This window comes from Trichosurus vulpecula, chromosome 1 (genome assembly GCF_011100635.1).
Source record: "Trichosurus vulpecula isolate mTriVul1 chromosome 1, mTriVul1.pri, whole genome shotgun sequence".
In the NCBI taxonomy this organism is placed as follows: domain Eukaryota; kingdom Metazoa; phylum Chordata; class Mammalia; order Diprotodontia; family Phalangeridae; genus Trichosurus; species Trichosurus vulpecula.
Window position 1 is genome coordinate 449,679,098 of NC_050573.1, and position 24,233 is coordinate 449,703,330.

Genomic DNA, 24,233 nt, shown 5'->3' on the forward strand with positions numbered 1-24,233 from the left:
GAGCCACTTACACTCTGATATCCTGTTCTGTGGAGGTCGCCACTCACCTGTAGGACTTATTATTCCTCTGCAAGTGGAGATGGTAATTTTAAATTCATTGGATTTTCTGGCCACCCCGCTTTGTGAATGACTTATCACTGCATGGAGGATGCTTTGGCGATTTAGTAGCTCATTGCAGAAATAGATGGCAGGGAATGCCTGTCTTCTTATAAAGTATTCTGGAGCTAATTTACATAAATCATAATGGTTCCTTAAGAAAGAGACTTTGTCATTATGTCAAGGTTTCCTATGACACTAAATACTCCTAAACAGTCTTTCAAATTTTTTTTTTGTTTTTAATCTGTACTTGGGGATAATTACTCAAAATTGAAAAGGCAGAGGCATTGTTCAATCATTAAATTAAGCCAAAAAAGTTCTCCTATTTCATTGTTTCTGAAACAATAAAACTGTGTGCGTGTGTATGTGTGTATTAGACTGAATTCCTTCAGTGACCTTTATGTCTTTTTTTATGGGTTCAACACTTTCCTGGAAAAATACTCTAAGGAAAGAAATTCAGATCCTAAATTTTTTCCCCCATCAAGGACATTTCTTTTCTTATCCCATTTCTAAACTTGGACATATTTTTAAAGGTTAGACAATTTTTAAAAAAAAATTTAAACTACCATGGTAATGGGGCAGCTAGAGGGTACAGGAGATGGAGTGCTGGGCCTGGAGTCAGGAGGACTCATCTTTATGAGTTCAAATCTGGCCTCAAACACCTACTAGTTGTGTGACCCACTTAACCCTATTTGCCTCTGTTTCCTTACCTGTAAAATGAGCTGGAGAAGGAAATAGCAAAACCATTCCAGTATATCTGCCAAGAAAACCCCAAATGGGGTCATGAAGAGTTGTATACAACTGAAAAATGACTGAACAGCAACAAAAGACTATGGTCATAATCTATAATTTATTTTTAAGGTAAAACAATACCAATGAAACTGCTTCTAAACTGAGGCTAGTTTCAGGCTGCACATATCAGCAGCTGAGGACCTGCCCCTCCATCAGGGCTTTTAGCAGCTACTGATGGGGACAAAAGAGATTCTTTAGGTCTGTGGCAGAGGCAATGTGTAAGATGTTGGAGTCAAAATGGTCAAGTGGGAGAAAGAGACAGACAGACAGATAGGATGGGGAGAAAGAGAGAAAAAGAGAAAAAGACATACACACACACATACATACACACATGAGTCTGCCTGGTTCTAACATTCCTTGATTGTTTCATTCCTGAGAGTATTTTCCTAAACCCTTGAAAAGTAGCCCTGCCCATGAAGTTCATTGATAAGATCACTTTAGGTCCATACCCTGAATCTTAGCTTCTCAGGGTCAGAAATTTGATTTCTCCAGTTTAACCTGGGGGGTTCTCAGGCCTACACAAACAGATGGATTCCCAGTCACCCAACCCTCAAGGGACTAATGTGTAGCCAAAGCAATGTTCTATTAAGTTACACTGAGAAACACAATTATGAAATAGAAAGGAATACTGGTACTGACTGGACAGCCCATTCTCCTCCCAGTAAGAAAGTCTAGGTGGAAAACAAAATCAACACCAGAAGGTTGCTTGGTGTGCATTCAACTAAATTCATACAACTTTAGAGGAAAACGCCTTGAGGATAAATCTCCCTCCTTATACAAATATAGGATGGTTTCAAGTCTGGGAGGTGTGTTTCTGGCTACACATACATCCAGCCTTCCCAGCTAGCCAGGCATGCTAGATGGAGGACATGGGGGCAGGAGATATCTGTGTACTCTCCTTTACGGGCACCCCAAGTTTGCCCTGGGTTCCTTACTCTGGGGATGCCTGTCACATCAAAGGGGGAATGAGGTCCTTCAACTTCATTGCCACCCCAGATTCCTATAGAATAATCCTTTTTTTTTTTAACTAAGCAGTCCTTGTAGGGGAGCAAGGAGATTTAAAAGGTACCTGGAGTATAAACATGAATCAGGCATGAAACAGGCAGTTTTATTTATCCCTAAGAAGGGAATGCAAAGTAATAAAGAAGCATAGAATGATTCCAGTCAGGTAAGGGACTAGTTCACAAGCCTCATTGGGAATCCTTCTAACAAAGCTGTTTATAAGCTCTTATACTTTTTTCCTTCATTGAATACAGACCGACCAATAGCAAATGAGTTTGCATTTTTTCTAAAACAGGTTTCTTTCCCTCTTTTTTCCATTATTTCTCTTTCCTTTCAGTCTATTCCAGATTTTTATTCTTGACTCATGACCCTTATAATTATTTATTCCTTCTCTGTATTCCTCGTGACACTTCTAAGGTATCTAGTTTCCTCTTCTAAACAGTTTCTATGGAATTGCCTTATTGATATTTCCTCCGGGGACACCCCCCTCCCCCTTTTCTTATGTGCCTTTACAAATGTCAGTTGACGCATATGGACCAAATGACCCTGAACAACTCATATGACTGGCCAATATATGTCAGTCAGGACTTGAATCCAGGTCTTTCTGACTCTGGGTGACTATTCATCCCCCAGTTCTGCTTTTCATACCATCTGCTCACAAAATGCTCGACATCATTTCTAATAAACAACCTGCCCTTTTCACCTAAGTGTTTGTGGGATTTGCCCACATATTTGACTGATTGAATGTGCCATTTACTATATAATGGCTCCTGCACTATATGTTTACATATAATGAATATTTTTCCCCCCAAAAGATAAAATATAATTGATTTTATGTTTAAGAACATCATGGCATAAAAGGGGTGACCTCTAGGAAAAGTTGGAACTGTGTGGAAATGTTGAATATGCAATATTTTCAAAATGCTTTGAGATTCTTAGCAAAAACTGCTACAATGTTTAGGATGCCGTCTAATTGTTTTGGAAATTAATAAATTTCTTATGGGACACATAATACTTCACAATTTTGAATGACTGGATTTTATTTTTGTTGCTAAATTTGATGTTTGGTGGGGCAGCTAGGTGGCAGGAGCAGCCAGGAGATGAAGTGGATAGAGCACAGGAAGGCCTGAATTCAAATCTGGCCTCAGACATTTAGTAGCTCTATGACCCTGGGCAAGTCACTTAACCCTGTTTGCCTAAGTTTCCTCAACTGTAAAATGAGCCGGAGATGGAAAGGGCAAACCAATCCAGTTGCAGTTTCATGTTCAATTATCTTTTATTATTATTATTATACTATGTTATGGAAATGCTTGTTTTTTCTATAAATTAAAAATAAGATTAAAAAAAAACAAATGGGGTCATGAAGAGTTGGGCATGACCTAAAACAACACAACAAAATGATGTTTGGTATTTTGAACAAGGCACAGGCTTTAAAATCAGAGGACCTACCTGGGGATCTTGCTTCTGCTGCTTCCTAATTACTTCCCTTCTTTGGGCCTCAGTTTCTCCATAGGTACAATGAAGAGGTTGGTTTAGGGAACCAAAGTGCTTCCTAGTTCTGAATCCTATGGCCTTCCTAATGCATGTGAAATTGCAGAGAATGTGCCCATAAGAGAACTAAAACTGAACAACAAAGCCAAAAAAATACCCACAACAGGCTTTGGGGACTAAGTTTGTTCCATTTTAAAGAAAGACTGTAGTATGACAAGTCCCAAGGACTCAGTACTTCCTGAACTTAAGAGCCTAGTCAGAGGCTGACCTCTCTAAAAGCCCTGCTGTTAATTGCAGGTAATCCAAAAGACGTCTTGGGGCCACGGAAGCTGATAAAAGCCTGAGCTCTTCAAAGGGTCATTTCACAGGATTTGACACTAGTTCTGTTAATTGTCAGCCTGGGAACGAGTGGCTGTCTGAAATAGGATATGCTCTTAGCCAAACTGGGTTAATAAGGGTTGGAATGAAAAACAAAAAAACAAAAAAAATCTCTAGTGTAGTTTTAGGGAAGGAAAGGTTTAGAGAATGTGAAGGAAGGAAACAAAATAGTAAGAAATGAGCTTTATTTAAAAAACAAGCAAAGAAACAAATGTGCAAAAGAATATTATCCTGGTCTCTAGTCAAAGATTTTGAGGGTATGGGGAGGCGGGGTGAGGATGGGTTGTAATTAGAACTCTTATCTCCTCTGTCCTTTATCCTCTTAGAGAAAGATGCCTCCTTTTTAAGGTTGATTTCCTATCCACCTGTCTCTTGGGCTGTCTTCCTGCTGTCTCCTCTGGGATTGTGCTTTATCAGTTATTCACTTATCTCTTCATGAAAAAAATTTAGCCGATGTCTGAAATTTGCCTCATATCTAAGCATGGCGTATTTCTTCCATTTGTGGGTTTATGGTGTCCATTTGGGTTGGAGAGAGTGGATAGTTTCCGCTATTTGTGATTGTTTAAAATTTTGCTAATCCTCATATTTTTGAGATTCCTCAGAGCAGCTCTTCTACCCTTATTAAGCTAATAACTCTACTTTTAATCATTCTCAGACAATGTATTCCTTCTATTTTACTAACACTAATAATGGTTAGTATATATATGTATATATGTGTGCATATATATATGTGTATGTATGTGTATGTATATATGTATGTATGTATATATATATGTATGCTTTTTAAAGGGCTTTATAAACATTGTTTTATTTTACCCTCACAAAAACCCTGGGAGCTAGGTACAATTATTATCCCCATTTTGTAAATGCGGAAATTGAGGCCAAAGGAAAGTGACTTGACCAGGGTCACATAGCTAGTAAACATCTGAGGCAAGATTTGAACTCAGGTTTTCCTGACTTCAGACCCAGCATGTTTATCTACTGCTCTTGCTATCAGGGCCATCTGCTGTGAGCTCTCTCAACTTCTCTGCCTCAAAACTTCTCATTGTCAACATACATCCTCTCTTTCAGAGCTATAACTTAGAATTCTGTTGCTTAGGACAAATACAGTATCTGGAGTGGCACAAAGGAAAGTTCCTTGGTCAGAGGCAGTCAGTCACACCAGGATGTGGAAAGCCCATGCCCCAGAAATCCCAGCTTTTGTCCCCATAGATGATCCTTCACCTCCAATCCCTAGGAGGAAGAGGATGGGTAAAGCGTTATCATACTGGAGCTGTAGAACACAGAACTCATAGCCTTGGTTCTGTCTTCTCTCCTCTATACACAGGCTCTCCTCCACACCCTTTCCTTAAATCTTAGAGGAAGAAGTGGTTTCCCTTCTTTCCAAGGCTAAGTTCTTAGCCAGATATTACTATCTTTTCCAGGATTTTGCTCCATCGATCTTTCTCTTGTTTATCATAAATAACTTTGTTACTTCGCTGTAAAAACTATCATTCATCACTCCATCTTTAAAGAGATGGGAGAGCAAACTCAGCAGGCTTAAGTCAAAATGGAACTTTGAGTGGAAGTGGGAACATAACAATAATTACTAAAGTTTTTTTTTTTTTAATCTGGAGGACACAACAGCACAACTTGGACTCTTGGACCATAGAAAACCCAAGGGACATACAGAAGTCTTCTGGACCACTCACACCAGCTACACTCACTTATAATGCAGCTCAACTCCTGACTTTCTGGATTTTTCTACCTTCTTTCCAAGCAACTGCCTTGCCTCACCACTTTTTCAACTCCATTTTATGTGTTCTCCCATTAGAATATAAGCTCATCAAGGGCAGAGATTTTTTTCTCTTTAATTTTAATTGTGTTTTATTCTTACTACTTAGCACACTGTGCACTTAGCTTGGCACATTGTAAGTTCTTAATAAATGCACTCTCTCTCTCTCTCTCTCTCTCTCTCTCTCTCTCTCTCTCTCTCCCTCCCTCTCTCCCTCCCCCCCTTCCTCCTTCCCTCTCTCCCTCTCCTCTCCTCTTCTCTCTCTCTCTCATTTGTCTGTCTTGTCTATCTATCTAAACTTCTATCTAAACATCTGTCTTATCTGTCTGTCCTATCTATCTGTCTTGTATCTATCTTATCTGTGTGTAATCTGTCCAATCTATCAATCTAAACTTCTATCTTATCTGTCTTTTCTTTGTCCATCCATCTATTTAATCTGTTTGTCTTGTCTATCTATCTTATCAGTCTGTGCTATCTTGTACCTATCTAATCTATCATGTATGTATGTATGTATCTATCTCAGAGGGCTGGAAGCTAGTTATGCATAAAAAACTTCAGAGAAAAAGGAGAGAAATATCCAGGAGCTCTCAATCATAGGATTTAGAGTTGGAAGAGACTAGACTGTAGGGATTATTTGGAAATAGGATCATAGGTTCTTCGATTTAGAGCTGAAAGGAATCTTAGAGATCTTTGAGTCTAATCCTCTATCCCTCATTTTACAGATGTGGCAACTGAGACTCAAGTTAAAGGATTTGCTTAGGGTCACACAGGTAGTAAATGACTTCAGCAGGATTTAAAACTCAGGTTATGATGATTCCACATCCAGCATTATCCACCAAACTATCTGGCTGCTTTCCATCCTCATTTATAGAAGAAAAAAACAAAACCAAATTAAGGCCTAAAGAAGTGAGTCATTTCCTCAAGTCCACATGATAGTAAACAGTAGAATCAGCATCCACATTCAGCCCCATGATTCCCAATTCAGTGTACTTTCCCTACCCAATGCTCCTCTACACCTCAGACCCTGCTGTTCCGTAGATTTCACCTCACATTCTTTGTTTCTCAACTCACCAGATTTACTTGACCACACTTAGGCCAGTCAGTCCACTCATCTTCTTCCTCTTCATATTCTGGCCACCCAAGCCCAAAGTGGGAACAGTTTGGCCTCCTTCTGCTCTCTCTGCAGTTATCTCAGGTTCTCCTCTTACATCCTGGCCCACATGGGTGATCCCATTCCTCCCACCCTTCTGTACTTTTTTTTTTTTCCTCAAAAGGCTGATATGAATGTGCTGATCTTCCATTATTTCAAAAATTCACAGGGAAAACCAAGAAAAACACATCTCCATTACTCTAACAAGAACAGCAACATTAACAAAAATTTGTTAGGTTCCCAAATCCCTTAGGTTACTGTGTTTTCTGATCCTCCAATGCTGTGATCTTCTCTTTTTTCCCACCAGATTTCTTACCTACTTTACCTTTATGCTGCGGTTTTTGTCCTCACCATTCTACTGAATTGACTGTCTCAAAAAGTTACTACTGCCTTCCTAATAGTCAAGTACAATAGCTTTTTCTCAGTCCTCATCTGCCTTGGTTTCCCTACATAATTTGATACTCTTTTCTGCATCCATTTTCTTCTCTTGACTTCGGCCACATTGTATTATTTTCATTATCTTCATTCTGCTCTGATTACACCTTCTTTAAAACTTTTTAAAAAAATTGTTCCCATCTTTGTATGTTACCTTTATTTCCAATAAAAATTAAAGAGTTTAGCAAACTTGTCAACATATCTGTCAAGTTTCATAGTATATGTAATGTTCCATACCCATAGTTCCCCACATCTACAAAGAAGGAGGTCTGTTTTATCCTCACTTCTTAAGTGAGGATAGCCAAACTTATTATAATTACATAGAATTCAGTTTCTTCTTTATTTGTTTTTATTCTTTTGATTTAGATTGTTGTAGTCAATGAGTATATCATTTTCCTGGTCCTGCTTACTTCACTTTGCATCAGTTCATATGTTGTCCCATGGTCTCTGTATTTTTTTCATATTCATAATTTCATATGACAGTAATTTCCCATAATAATAAAAGTAGCATGTGTTTTTTAGCCATTTATCATTCAAGGGGCATCTATTTTGTTATCATTTCTTTGTGATTTTAATTCTCTATTACTTCTACATGTTTCTCCTCCTTTTCTCATCTTCTAAATAGTATAGTCATTTCGTAAGGTTTTCTGTATTAGATTTTCTTCTTTAACTGAGATTTGACCCCAGACCTGCCAACTCATAACCCTTTGCTCTCCTGACCATGTCAGTATGCTTAAGAGCGCAGGGAAAAGGAGCCCTTTAAAATTATTCCTTGTTGCATTTGCCGAACCAATAGGTTGTCCAGCTTCTGTCACTTTCTAGCTGGCCCTCAAATGTTATTCTACTGTACTTGCTTGGTCTCTCACACTGCAGATCTGGACATTTCCCACAAATATAATGTTTTATGAAGCCTTAGAAGTCTCTGTTACCTTTTATCGCTATCCCTTATTAAATTAAATGGGCCCCAAGGCAATTGCTGTACTTATTCTAACTTTGCAATGTCTTTTGTAGAGCTTCTATGTTTAATACTAGGGCTATCCTCTGAGTTGCTAGGAAGTTATTAATAAGCAGATAGTTACCTAGTGATATGACTCTGGGGATCAAGAACCTTCCTCCTTTTCCTCCTCCTACCCCCAAACAAGTGATAATTTCTGAAATTTCATTCTGATTTAATTCACAATGATGTCCTTCTCCCCGACCAGGAAAAGGGTAACTTGAGGAGTGTAAAGGCAGTATATGTGCAGGGGATGAAGCGAATCCATACTTTTGCACGTCTTCCTTGGGATTCCTTGTCAGAAAAGTTGCTAGGATTCCTTAGAAATGGGACATCTGTGTACAACACTTGCATTTGATCTAAATTTGCTGGACTGATTCTGATAAAGATAAAGTCTCAGGATTGGCCAGGAGTCAGTGACAGATGAATAGGATCTTCCTAATTCAACAAAGGATACCTGGAGAGAGTAATCGTGGCCTCTATGAATATGTGGCAAATGTTAAGTAATGAGGATTCACATCCGAGATGGTACTGATGGAATCAAAGGGCTAGTAGACTAAAAAAAGTTCCCAAAGTAATTCCAAAAAAGCCGACAGATGGTATCTTTACTGATATCCAACATTAAAAGCTATTATTTGGATCTTGACTTAGATGAATGGATAGAAAGACGATCAATGCCAATTCACTTTCATCTAAGATCTTTCTTCCTTTGAAAAGGAGTGGTTCTTGCTTAGATTTCAAAGCCTCAGAACAAGGACCCTGCCCTTAACTCTAATCAGGGCAGTGGAGCCACATCCTCAGATTCTTCATGGGTCATCGACACAATGGTTGCCATGTTCTGTTTCATCTGATGTTTCTTGGGCTAAGGACCCTGAAGGGAAGTTCCTTTAAGAAGCCCGTTCCTGTGATCTAGCATGGAGAGCTGCTTTAGCATGTCGGTCAACATGAAGAGGCAGACATCAGGTTTCTATTGTATATTGTCAAAATGATTCTTTTATTTCTATCAATAGGGCAAGATGTTCCATGGAGAGTGAAAATTAGTTAAGTAGGGAACTAGTGAAATCTATAGGAATTGATTTGCTTAGAAAAGATTCTTCTTCACCCTTCTCCCCTGGAGCTATAAATTTTATTTCTCCTTTCAATAAAATCTTTAATTGGTTTAACAAAATATACAGCAAGTTGCTAAACTTCATTATATAAAAGTACACAATTGAACTAACAGGAAATGGAATTAACTAACCAAACACTTCAATCAATACAAAAATAAATATTTGAAGGTTTCAGAGCAGCTAGAAGAAAAGAAAATCATTATTACTATTACAACAGCAACAGCAACAACTACTACTACTACTACTACCACCACTACCACTATCACACTACTACTACTACTACCACCACCATTACCACCACCACCACCACCACCACTACTATTACTACCACTACAACTGTGACTACAGCTACGACTACCACCACCACCACTACCACCACCACCACTACCACTACTACTACTACTTCTACCACCACTACCTCTACTACTAATTATAGGTATTGGATTTTGATTTCATTGGCATAGGGAACTCCCAGGTGGAGAAACTCCCTCTACCAGTATAGGTTGGCCCCTTTTCTGCAATTTATAGTCTTAGAGAGTTGTCTAGAGCACTAAGAGGTTAAGTGACTTACCCAGAGTTACACAGCTAGTATGTGTCTTGAATCTAGGTCTTGGAAGCTGGCTCTATATATACTATACTGCCTCCATAATAATTATAACAGATTCTACTTACATTACATATTTGCTTTACATATATTATCTCACTTGATCCTCATAAAAGCCTTATCAGGTATTATTAGAAGGATATGGAAGTTTCTAGAGCAATAAGGCTTTTTTTTTTTTTAAATAATAATTCCTCCTTTGAAGAGGCAGCTAGGTGGCACAGTAGATAGAATGCTGGGCCTGGAGTCAGGAAGACTCATCTTCCTGAGTTCAAATCCAGCTTCAGACATTTGCTAGGTGTATGACTCTGGATAAGTCACCTAACCCTGTTTGCCTCAGTTTCCTCATCTGTAAAATGAGCTAGAGAAGGAAATGGCAAACCACTCCAGTATCTCTGCTAAGAAAAACCCAAATGGGGTCACGAAGAGTCAGATACATCTAGAAAAAACAGACAAACTGAACAACAACAATATCCTCTCATAGTAATTGTCTTTAAAAGGATAAACCTCCGGCATTTTGTAAGCAATAAAGAAGACATAATTCCTACTTATGTTGATTCTAGTCGTTTGCAAAGTTCAATATCTTTTAAACTTTTAACTTTTTTTGGATGGAAAGAATGGGAAGAATTTAACGTAAGCTATTGCTCTGACTTGAGGCTGATTAGATAGCTAGATAGCTTAGAATTGCTCCCAAATTAATATAAGGTTTTAATAATTTCCAGCAAAGCAATTTTTTGCCCCTAAGAGAACATATATGAGAAGTAGGACAGAAGTTAGATATTTGAGTTCTGTCATCTGGTCAGATTCATCGCTAATCCTCATTGCAACATGGGTTGAAATTTCAACATCACTGCTAAAGGTTAAGCAGAGTTTACCCCTGTTGTAGTTTTCTCTTGTATTCTTTCCTGTGGCCTCTCTGCTCTTTTTTGAGAGCTGATATCTAAGGGTTAACCCTGGGTCTGAACCCCAGGCCCTGACTACTCTGCAGAAAGCGGGGGAGTTATCAAAGGGAAGAGATTAGATAAAATGGACAATGGAGTAGCAGTCTGGGAAGAAGATAAATGAGTATAAGTGAAGACATCAACCCAAGGGGTGGGTATTGTATAAAACATTTGGTTAATGGTCAAAAAAAGAAAAAAGAGATGGGAACATAATATAGAACATAATATAGACTACTCAGCCAGAAGGAAGTAGATGATGGATTCCAGAAGCAGATTTTTTAAAAAAATGGCAGGGAGCCATTGCATGATAGGGATGGAGTACCTCAGTTATCTGGAAATCTATAAGAATACTCTCTACCAAAAGCACAGTAGGAGACCAGTTATTTTTAAAAATTATTGATCTTTTTTCTTTTATACAACAGACATCCCAAGAGATATTCAAACCATTGACAAAGTATGTTTCCTCAAATAGTAAATAAAACAATATAAGAGAATAGTTTCCCAGAGTATGCAACCTTCTGCTGTTGTTTATTGTTTGTTAACAGAAAGGAAAATATATATGCTTTTACTTTAGTAAGTTGGCACCAGATCCACAGAATCTCAGAAATGCATGGGAACTCAGAGGCCATCTATTTTGATCAGAACTGAACAAAAATCCCCTTTATAGTAATAATGCAAGTGGTTTCCCAGTCTTTGTTGAAGGCCTCTCTTGAGGGAGAACTACAGCTCAATGTAGTGGGGAAAAGTCTCCCTCCAAATTGCAAAACAAAACCTTGATATGATGTCAAATGACTTGAGTTCAAATATCAGCTCTACCACTAACTGCTTGTGTGACTTTGGACAAGTTATTTTCCAAGGACTTTCCTAGATGTTAGTTTTCTCATCTGTAAAATGAGGGGGTTGGAATAGATGGCCTGGGAGGTTCTTTCCAGCTCTAGGTTCCTACGGCAGCCCATTCTGCTTGGAATATTCTCCTAACATTAAGCCTAAATTCTCCTCTTTGTGACTTTCATTCATTTGTCTTAGTTCTCTCCTGTGGGACCAAGCAGAACAAATTTAATTTCTGTTGTACATTATACTGATTCAGTTACTAGAGAACAGTTGTCAGAGTAAATCTTGTCCCTTGTATCTGATTAGAGTTTTGTCACCTTTTAAAGTCATTTGCATTTACATTGCTACAGTTTTTGTATATATTCTTTCAGCTCTGTTTTATTCACTCTAAAAGAACTTGTTATACATCTTTCTAGGTTTCTCTGAATTCTTGTCATCCCTTATAGTAAAACCATTTCATTCATATTTGAAAATTTATTGTTTCCAGTTTCTTGCTATTAAAACAATACAATTATAAATACTTTTGCACATATGGATATTTTCTTGCTCTTAATAACTTCCTGGTGCCATAATGCCAATTGTGAGCTTGTTGCATTAAAGGGTATGAATATTTTGATGGCTTTCTCTTTATGGTTTTAAATTATTTTCTAGGAGAATTGGACCCATTCATAGCTCCACTGAAAATGAATTGACATGTTCTACTTTCCACAACTTGTTCAGCTTTAACTTTTCCCATCTTTGCCAACATAACAGCTATGAGATAATATCTCAGACTTGTTTTAATTTACATTTCTCTTATTATTGGTCATTTTGAACCTATTGATAGTTGTCACTTTTTTAAAATTTGAAAACTGCTCGCTCATCTTCTTTGGCCTTTGCTCTTTGGAAAGTGTCACTTAGTCTTTCAGATTTGTATTGGTTCTCTATATATTTTGGAAGTCAGACATTAAGAGAAATGCTTAATGCTGACTTTCTCATCCAGTCCATAGCATTTCCTCTCATGCTAGATGAATTAATTTCATTTATTCAAAAGTATTTTAAAATATTTATATAATTAAAGGCATCTATTTTTTGTTTTATAATACTCTATATTGCAATTGTTTCAAATTCTTCCTCTTTATGACTATGATATAAATAATTTTCCATTGTCATAGTTTTAAAAAGGTGGCAATTTTTGAATTTCATATTTTGTCCACATAGGATTTATTGCGATGTACAGGCGAAGGTGCTGGCCTAAGCTTACTTTCTGCCAAATTACTATACAGTTTTCCTGGAAGTTTTTGTTGAATAAAGAGTTCCTTCTTTTATACCTTCCATTTTTGGGTTCATCAAAGGCTGGAATATTCGATTGATTTCCTTCTTAGTTTTGCTTATCTATTTCTCTAATCTGTTTCTTATCCAATACTGGACTACATTGACAAAATTTACTTTTTAATATAATTTCAGATTTGGTAATGCCTAACTCATTTCATTCTTACTTTTTTCATTATTTCTTTAATATTCTCAACCTTTCATTGTGCCATTTGATTTTTAAAAATTATTTTGTCTAATTCTATAAAATATCTCCTTGAATTTTTATTGTCATAGTATTAAATCTATAGATTAAAATGTCTAGTAATGTCATTTTTTACTGTATAAATGCAGTTTAGCCATGAATATTGACTATCTCACCACTTATTCTTTATTTTTAAATTAAATTTTGCTTTTTTAATTGATAGAAATATTCTTTTTTCTCTCTGTCCCCCTCTACATTGAAAAGAAAAAAAGAAAAAGAAAAACTTGAAACAAATATATGTGGTCAAACAAGACATCTCTAATTTGGCTATGTCCGTCTATCTGTCTGTCTGTCTTTCTTTATCTATCTCAATCTATATCCTGAGTCTATCCCCTCTTTGTCAGGAGTTGGGTAGTATATTTCATCACAGGTCTTCTGCAATTGTGGCTTCTTCCTCCTTTAAAAGATTATTTATCTATACTTATAGGCATTTATAATCTATCCCACCCACTGCCCCCCGCAAATGAACAATAAGAATAGATAAAAAATAAAACTGCCTTCTTAAACATACATTGTCTAGCAAAATAGATTCCTGCCTTGGCCATGTGTGTATGTATGTCTACAAGCACACATATACACAGTCAAACGCACACACTCATATACATACATATATATGTATACATGTATATATGTATATATATATATATACACATATAAGCATGTGTGTGTATTTGCCTATATTTGTCTACCTAGTTCCGCATTTTAGTTTGTCATCTCTTTTTAAAGAGGTGAGTGCCATGTTTCATCTTCAGGCTTTCGGATTTGAGGTTTATCATTGCCATGATCAGAGTTCTAAAGTCTTTCAATGTTGTTTTTTCTTTATAATGGTGTTGACATTGTATATATATTTTCTCCTAGTTCTGCTCATCTCACTCTGCATTAGTTCAGGAGATTTTCCCAATTTCAATGATGTGCTCCATTGTATCTTTTCTCAGACCAAAATAATGTTCTATCATATTCATGTACCATAATTTGTCTAGCTGTTTTCTGATAGAATGGCTGGGCAGCTAGGTGGTGCCATAGTGCACAGAGTGCTCGGCCTGGAGTCGAGAAGACTCGAGTTTAAATCCAGACTCAGACAATTACTAGCTGTGTGACTCTGGGCAAATCACTTAACACAGTTTGCCTTGGTTTCCTCATCTGTAAAATGAGCTGGAGAAGAAAATGGCAGACCACTCCAGTATCGCTGCCAAGAAAACCCCAAATGGGAGCAGAGCCTCTGGATTTGTGAATTTTGAAAGGTCACGAGGTCACCCAGATTTCTAGAGTCTAGGTTTATAGCTAGAGCAGTGTTGATACTTGAGGAACAAGGAACCAAGATCCTTAAAAATAACCTTCTGAACAGAGGTTGGCAGAGATTGAGATGATGACTCATCTAGCTGTCTGGCTGATCTAGACATGAATTCAGTGGGACCAATGCAACTAAGCAAAGGGTTTGCTCCCAAGAAATTGGGGGACAATGCTTGTCTTTATGCTCTTAACTCTTTGAAATTAATATTCCTTTGTAAAAGCTAATTGAGATTAGCTGGTTAAATGGAAATAGAGTGCTAGTTACTGGAACCTAACAGTTGGGGGAATGGAGCCGTTGGGGCTTGAGCCAATGGCATCAGAGAAGAATAACACCTCAACCCCTTAGGGCACCTTAAAACTCTGAAGGGGAGATATGGCCGGCCTGGATCTGGGAGATGGAGCCAAAACATACTTGCTACATCTGCATTTAAAAATATTATTCTGAGAAGGGTTCCTTAGGCTTCACCAGACTGCCAAAGGGGTCCATGATACAAAAAAGTGAAGAACTCCTGCGATCGATAAAATTTTTCATGTAACCCCCCCTGGGTTCTAGAAAAATGTAATATAAACATATGATTATATAACATAATTGTACATATGTGTATACATATATATGTACACATATGTGTATATATCTATGTATCTATCTAGGCTGATGGTTTAAGAAGATAGTATAACCTAATTAAAGTTTTTAAGGATTGGGGAGATAAGTCAGTTTAATGTAAAAGCAAACCGGTAGACAGGGAGAGGTTGAAGATTAGAGAAGAACTGGGGGATGATTTAGGGGCTAATGTTCTGGAGAAGAAAGGCAGGTATGGGATCAAGTGTAAATGTTGGGAGGGTGGCCTGAGTAAGGAGAGGGACCGCTTCATTTTCAGAGGTTGGAAGAATGAAGGTTTTGATTTTTTTGGGGTGGAGGCAATCAGAGTTAAAGGACTTGATCAGGGTCATCCTACTAGTAAGTGTCTGAGGCTGGATTTGAATTCAGGTCCTCCTGACTCCAGGGCTGGGGCTCTATCCACTGTGCCACCTAGCTGCCCTATGTCAAGAGGTTTTGAGATGAAGAGAAGAGTAGAAGTAGTAGCTTGAGGAGAATGTCCTTAATTTTTTTTCAGGAAGGTGAGATCATCAGAAGACTGATAATGAAGCATGATTCCCACCTCTTGGCAGAGACAAGATGGACCACAGGTACAGAATAAAATGTTCATTTTTTAGACACAATGAATATGTGAATTTTAGTTACAGTGAGTAATATGAGGAAAACTGAAGGATTAGTGATGGTGATGAAAAGATAAGAAAAGAAATTTTAAAAAGCATCATTGAACAATTTAAAAGATACAGAAAAAAGAGTTCAAAAGCAGATACAGACAAGCAGAGTAGTATTGGTACTACCTTATTAAATTTGATATAAATTTTGAAAAAAAACAGGTTGTACACACTAGAGATTTATTATTTCATATGAAGTTCTCTTTTTCTGTTCTTCCTTGTATATGGAAACATTCATTTTTAAAAATAAAACTTAAAGAAAAAAACCCTGAAGAGTATGATATCAATTCCATGCAAAACTAATGTTGCTCTGACAAATCCAACAGAAAGATAAAAATATGTTAGACTTGAACAAAATATTGAGAAAAAATGGATTTGGTTAGACGTAAGGAAAAAAATCTTAATAGGAATGTTAAAGTGTGTATATGTATACACACAAATATAAGTACTCTAATATATAATATCGTACATATATTTTGACATGGATACATGCATACATATAAGTATATGCACACTTTCTAACATCTACACATATATGTGTATATACACACATATATTTGTAATGCTCATACTGAAAATTTAACAATTGGTTCTTACAAGTTGGTACAAGCTGGATCTAGAAAACCTCTGATACATATATTCATAAATAAATAAAATAAGCATGTGTATATATATATACATACACATACATACATACAAATATATGTATACATATATAAAATGTATATGAACTTCCCTTTTTAAGTGGGGTATAAATTCATATATATAGAAATGTCTACACATTTAGATTCATATATGTATGAATTTATATATTAGGCAATTAAAAATGATTGTTTCTTCTTTCTCATAATTCACTCCATTGGTTATAATTCTTCTTTACAACTGGACTATTATGTAAGTAAGTTCAATATGAAGGCATATGTAGAACCTACATTGGATTACATGCTGTCTTGCGGAGGAGGTGGGAGGAGAGGGAGGGAGAGAAAATTTGGAACCCCAAAACTTGTGGAACTGAGTGTTGTAAACTAAAAATAAACAATTAATTTATAATTTAAAAAAAGGATCATAAGTATATATGCATATAACGTATACATACATAAACATGTGTCTATATATGCACATAGAGAGATATAGAGAGATTAGTGAGAACATGGGAGAAAGGACATACAGGATGTCATTAGAAAGATGTATGAGCAGAAAAGAGGTTGGTCAATTCACGTAGCAAGAGCAAAGGATAGTCAATAGATAGCTAGGAGGTGCCATGGTATCCACAGAATATCTATCACAAGAGTCAGAGAAGGGCTGCAGTACTTTGAATGGTTCTCCTTGAGGAAGGTTAATGAGAGGACATGAACAAGTGTTGCACAAGATGTGTAGGAATCGATTGGAGATGGTAGCGCCCACATCAGTGGGAATCACAAAGCCTTAGATAAGTATTGTGGTATCAAAATATTCACCAACTGGTCCAACAAATGAGTTTCCAGTGCTGTGCAAACCAGCTCTTGGAAAGCAGCTGTAGGGGCTTCTCAGGCTGTGTTCTTGGGCAGAAGGTCATATAGTGGTAGTGCTCTATGGGCCATCCAGCTAAGTATGTTCTTAGCTACACGGCCAGAAAAGTCTCCAAGGGGAGGCAGACCTTTACAATGGGTCATGTGTTTCTTGTCCATAGGGAAATCTGTTCTGACCACTTCACATTACTGTCTGTGCTTCTAGGGGGCGAGGTCTACGTTACAAATGACAGATTAGTGTGAGAACAGAGGAAAATGACTACTTAGACTCAGTACCCACAATGAGTTGCTTTAAGCCCGCTGAGGAAAATCTGCAGAGTTGAGGAATTTGTAGACAAAGAAAAATGAATGTCTCCAAGGCCTTTTCTTGAACGTTGTGGCTAGTGAGGTTGAGGCTTGTCTGGTTATCGTAGACTCATTGCATGAATATCTTGGCAAATAGTAAATGAAGTGAATGAGATATGGTAAATCTAAATTGGCTAAGAAATATTTGAGAATGGCTTCAGTTTTTTTAGAAAACAAAAACTGCTTACTAACCTGTGGAAGAACTCTGCTTAGCCCTGCTGGACAGAAATGAGGGACAAAGGCTAGAAAGTTGCAGAGGGGAAAATTTCTGTCTAAAATAAAGAAAAATCTGTCTAAAAATTAGAATTTCCACTGAGTAGAATGAACTAGTTCATAAGGTAGTGAGTTCCCCATCAATGATAATCTTCCAGCAGAAGCTGAATGAATACTTTCTGGGGATATTATTTTGTAAGAATCTTTAACTCAGGGTTCATCAACTTATTAAAAAAATTGTCTTTCAGCATAATTAATTTTTTTTGCAATCCTATATATTTTATTTTAAGTATTTAAAAACATGATTCTGAGAAGATGTTCACGGGCTTCACCAGACTGACTGTTGAACAGGTCCATGCCCCAAAATAAGATGGAAAATATCTGTTTTAGAAGGAATTCCTGCCCAGGTATAGATTGGACTGGATGACCTCTAAGGTTCTAAACTGCTCTGAGGTTCTCCCAATTCTAGATGAGGGTGTTTGTTTGCAAAAGCAGTGCAGGGAGTCTAGAACAGCCCTTGCCATCATAAATCCTGTAGCAGGATGTGGATGTCCATGGTGATGTCATGTTCTGCCCACTGTAACCCAGGGTCCCTTGGCTACTACTAGCATTGCTTGAGTCTCATGGAAGCGTGTTGTTTGTCCATGTTAGACTGTATGACCATATTTTTACAAAATAGCTGTTTTTCAGCCATATTTCTAGCCATTTAACAGGTTTTAAAATTAATTTTGTGGCTCCTCAAAGTGCTTTAATTATTAAGGCTAATGATTTTATTTCAGTTCTTATTCTTCTAAGGATACTTGTGTGAATACGTGTGTGGAGGGGTAGTGTTGGAAATAAAGAACTAATTATTTTTAATGTGATTTGCAGCTGCCACTTAAGAAATAAGAAAATAATTGGGTTTCTGGAAATCTCTTAAGTCATATGTCCAATTTAGCCAGGTTAAATAGCCAGGAGAGACCAATGTAGTTTGGTGAGAATGGAAAGAGTACAGCAGTGTGTACATTGGTAGTTAAGTGAAGGACTCTTAAAAAAATCCATTCAGTCTAAGGGAATTAAGAGACTTATAAAATGAGGAAAAATGTGTTTATTGTTTTTTAGAGGTTTTCAGACCTTCATTCTATAACTGTATATTTAAGATTATATTTGAATTTAATCAGCTTGGCATTCCACCAAATGTTCTATACATACTTGCCAAATAATTTTGTTTTTGTTGATATTATTGTTGTTATAAATATTAATAACAGCTGACATTACATAGTATTTTAAGGTTGGCAAGGCACTTTCCAAAGATTGTTTCATTTGAGCTTAACAAGAGCCCTGTGAGGTTTATGGGATGTGTGATCTCATCAATGCGGGTGCTCCCTCTGGCAATGCGGGCTCACAGACTCATAGATTTCAAGTTAGGAGGGACCTTAGAGGTCACCACGTCCTGCTCCTTCATTTTACAGATGGGGAAACGGGGGCCCAGAGAGTTTAGATGACTGGTCTACGATCTCACAGCTAGAAAGTGCCCGAGGTAGGATTTGAACCTAGGTCTTTCTGCTTGCACATCCGGCAATCTCTCCACTATATAGGGTGGTCTAAAGATCTGTAGTGTATTTTAAAGGTACTAAAACTGCACTAGGACTATTGGGACATCCTTTAAGTCACGTCAATCATGGTTATTCTATGCCTGACAATCGTGGGGGTGAATCTTGTCCGTGGCCTCCTATGAATTTGCTGCAGGAGGTTGATTTAATAAATATACTTCTTGTTTCCTTCTGGACTTCCATGGAACAAAAGGGCTTTTTGTCCTTAGACTGCTAGGTAGGCCAATAGATAAAGTACAGGACTTGGAGTCAGGAAGATCTGGGTTTGAATCCTGCCTCAGACACAACTTAGCTGGATGACCTTGGGCAAGTCACTTAATTTCTTTATGCCTCATTCTCCTCTTCTATAAGATGGGGATAATAATAGCACCTACCTCAACACAGTTGTTGAGAGGATATCAAATGAGTTAACTTATATGAAGCTCTACAAATGCTCTCATTATTCCTTTCCCTTTCCCGTATTGCCAGCCAGTTATCTTTATTGTTCATGTACTTCTTTGATAAGATCCCTTATTGTGTGTGTGTATGTGTCTGTGTGCGTGCATGTGTACGTGCACAATTGGGGCTAAGTGACTTCTCCAGGATTGCACAGCTAGTAAGTATCTGAGGCAGGATTTGAACTCAAGTCCTCCTGACTCCAGGGCCTGTCCTCTCCCCACTGTGCCTGCTACCTAGCTGCCCCTTCTTTATCTTTTCTAATTCCTTGTTTGTAATGGGTGGCCACCCGCTCACACCCACCATGCCTCTCTCTACTGGGCAATGACTTTTCTATGCTTTCTGATTGAAATTCTTCAGTTAATGTAGTATTTTATGATTTACAGATATAAAACAAATCTGGAAGGAATGCTGGTGTTAAAAAAGATGAGGTAGAGCTATGTGTATTCTTATTTCCATTTGGTAGATGAGGAAATGTAGTGAGGTAACTTACCCAGGGTTGTCGTGCATTTATAAGAAGATAATAAGTAAAGTGTTTTGCAATACAATACAATAAAATACAATTATTATTATTATTAGTTAGCAAAGTACTTGCGGCAGCTAGTAAGCATTTGATAACATTTATCAAATTGAACTGAATTTTGGGGGTTCACCATGTTAAAGTCAGCCCATTATGCTGGCTCCTCAATATCTCTTTGTATCTCAATTCTGTCATCCAAACCACCTTCCACTTTTATGCCGTCTGCAGATTCAGTGAGTCTGCTATCTATGTCTTAGCCATAGACGTAGATTGAGACTTAATAGGGACATTTGGTATCATCTGTTCCAATGCCCTAATTTTTCACATGAGGAAACTGAAGACCAAAGACGTGATTGAATAGTAATTAAGAGAGATGTGTTTGGAACCCAGGTTCCCCAATTCCAAATCCATCACTTCTTCCACTGAACCATGTCTTTCTTTAAATAATGGATTAAAAATCTGGTGGCTCAGATATATTTAGATCACAAATTTTCTGGCAAAATCAATAAAGGGGTTGTTAGTGAGCACTTGGAAATGTGAGCAGTGATGAATATTAGAACAAATTGTGCCAGAGTGACATCATTTATTGTTTTGAGAATTTTTAGACCTGTAGGTCAAGTGACTTCAGTAGAAAATAGTATAACTAGATTTCAGTAAGTCTTTAATTTTTTTTTCCATGATATCTTTATAGATAAGAGAGAAAAATATAGCCTGGGTGATCTCAGTTAGTTTTATTTGGAAATGACCTACTAGACACCACAAACAATGAATAATAGAAGAGCTCAATGGAATGTTCCTTGTCGTTATTCTGTTTAACATTTTAATTAATGACTTAGATAAAGCCATAGATTTCATGGTTAATGGCATGGCAACATGAAGCTAGGACACATGCTAGAACCAGGATCCAAAATGCACAGACAATTTATAATGGGATGAATCTAACAAGATAAAATTTAATAGGCATAAATGTAAAATTCTACACTGGGATTCAAAAATAAATGGTACAGGTTCCATATGGGGAAGAAATGGATAGGAAAAAGTTCATGTGACAAAGACCTATGGGTTTTAGCTGACTGCAAACTCAGTATGAGTCATCAGTGTGACACATTACTAAGAAAGGCAAACAAAATAGTAGCCTGCAAGTAGAGGACTGAATGTAGACTAGAAATCATGGATTCTGATCCTACCTCTGACCCTCATTAGCTGTGAGAAAATGGACCAGTGACTCAAATTTGATGATGTATGTAAATTGCTTTGTAATGTTAAACACACAATACGAACATCAGCTGTTGCAGCATAGGACCCAGAAAGTACGAGGTGGTTTGTTGTTGTTATTGTCCAGTTGTAGCCTATGTGACCCCATAAACCATACTGTCCACGGGGTTTTCTTGGCAAAGATACTGGAATAGTTTGCCATTTTCCTCTCAAGTGGATTAAGGCAAACAGAAGTTAAGTGACTTGCCCAGGGTCACACAGCTAGTGAGTGTCTGAGGCTGGATTTGAACTCAGGTTTTCCTGACTCCAGACTCAATGCTTTATCCACTGAGCCATCTAGCAGGTTGGTAGGAAGTGATAGCCTTGATCAGAACATATTTTGAATATTAGAGCTTTGAGAAGAGAGCGAATATGAGGGGACTGTGAGAGGGCTAGAGGACATGTTATTGAAGAATTGATTGAAAGAACTGGAGATGTATAGCCTGGTGTGGAGAAGACTTGGGGGATGCATGATAACCGTCCTCAAGTATTCACAGAAATGTCATATAAAAGAGATAACAGATCTAATAGACTGCATCTCAGAGGGAATAACTAGGAATAATAGGTGGAAGCTGGAGAGAGGTAGATTTCAGCCTTAATGATTAAAAAAACCTATTTGTTATTGATTGTTCAGTTGTTTCAGTCATGTCCAACTCTTCATGACTCCATTTTGGGATTTCCTTGGCAAAGAGACGAGCTGTTTGCCATTTCCTTCTCCAGCTCATTTTACACATGAGGAAACTGAGGCAAACAGGGTTAAGTGACTTGCCCAGGGTCACACAGCTAGTCAGTGTCTGAGGCCAGATTTGAACTCAGGAAGATCAGTCTTTCTGATTCTAAGCCCAGTGCTCTATTCACTGTAACACCCAGCTGCCCCACCTAACTATTAGAGCAGCCCATACAAGGGATGGTCTGCCTAAGAAAGAAGATAGTTGTCCCTTCCTGGAGTTGTCCATGAGGAAGCTGGAAGACCAGTTGTTTGGGAATGTTGTAGATAGAATTCCTGCCCTATACAGGTTGGACTAGATGATCTTTGACCTTTTTTCCTGCATTTGCTTATGGAGACCCTGTTCTGATGAATAGTTAGTTTCATGTGCCACAGCAGAGGCCATCGAATCCACTAGCTTGAGGAGTTTTATTGTTTTAGCTCCCATACAGAGGCAATGTGTTAGGCCAAGTCCATTTCTTTTCAGAATTTGATGGAAGGATGAAGACAGGATGTATCAAGGTTACTTTGGAGCCATTTTGGTAAATCCTTCTATTTTATCCAGAGTGGTTGCACAGGCAGAAGTCTTTGAGACTGGGGTTACTGGTCTTTGTGAAGTCAACGATTAGCAATTACTATTTCTCCAGTTATTTATATCTGTCTGTCTTTATATAAAGTGTTTTGTAGTTGTGTCCATTATAGTTCCTATGTGTGTCTTGGAAACTATTTCTGCAACCTGGACAAGACTGCTCTTTATGTCTTTTCTTAGCCTAGCGAATAGCCTCAGCCCTTTTGATTCTTGGGTGCTTGAATGCTCTGCAAAGCATATTGTTGTCTAGACCCCAATCCCAGTGCTTATGTACTGCTTTATGTACCTGTCTGTCTGTTTCCCTATGCTGATGTGGGTTAGACTGATTTTTTTCTCAGATTTCCTGATCAGGACTCAGGCTGGTTCATTTTCTAGATCATTGTGGAGAAGGTGTGATGAGAGCTTGGCTAGGCTTCTTTCTACTGCACCATCTTGGCTTTGCTCCTCCTCTTCCCCTCCTTCCCCAAGAGGTATTTTGCACACAGGAGGGACTTAATTTTTGGTGAATTGATTTGAATTGGCTGCAGTAAAACAAGAAATACATTGATAAAAAGTCATATCCCACTGCCTCCTTTACTGGCCTAGAAACCAACAGCAGAGTGGCCCCTGATCAAAAAGTCCATTTGGTCAAAGAACAAAACACCATAGTGCCCTATGAGTGGGCCATCACCTTGCCTAGGTTATATAGAATTCCCTGTTGGAAAGGGGGAGCTCTGAGCATGGCCAGAGTGTCATCTCTAGTGTGAAAATGAAGAATAATGACAACCCCTAATATTCTTCTCTGAAAGTCTGCCCAGGCTTCACTTCAAATGAAGTCATTTTTTCCTTAGAACCTAGTTACTAGTAATAGAAGCAGTTGGTGCAGTGGATACAGTGTTGGAGCCACAGGCAGGAAGAGCTGGATTAAAATCCTACCTCAGCCACTTACTGGAGTGTGATCCTGGCCAAGTTACTTACCCTCTCTCGTGGTCAGTTTCCTCAATCATAAAATGGGTGTAACGATATCACCTATCGACCAGAGTAGGTTAGGGTCATTAAGATCAAATGAAATAACATATATAAAGTGCTTTGCAAACAAAGTTCTCTATCAATGCTATCTATTATTATTCCATAGGCCATACATTGCTCAAATCCTATGTTATAAGATTTGCAATTAGAATTGACCACGTTTTATTGCAAAGGTAGACAATATGAAAATATCTTTGGGTTCTCAAAACCATGGTCATTGGAAGGAAATATGGTCTCGTATTTATTACAAGAATCCTGATTTATCCCAAAGCTATTAAAAATTGGTTGCAGAAAATCTGTCTTGCACTGCAAGAAAGTAAGGGGGAAGGGGATAAGAGAAGGGATGAAGGGTGATAGA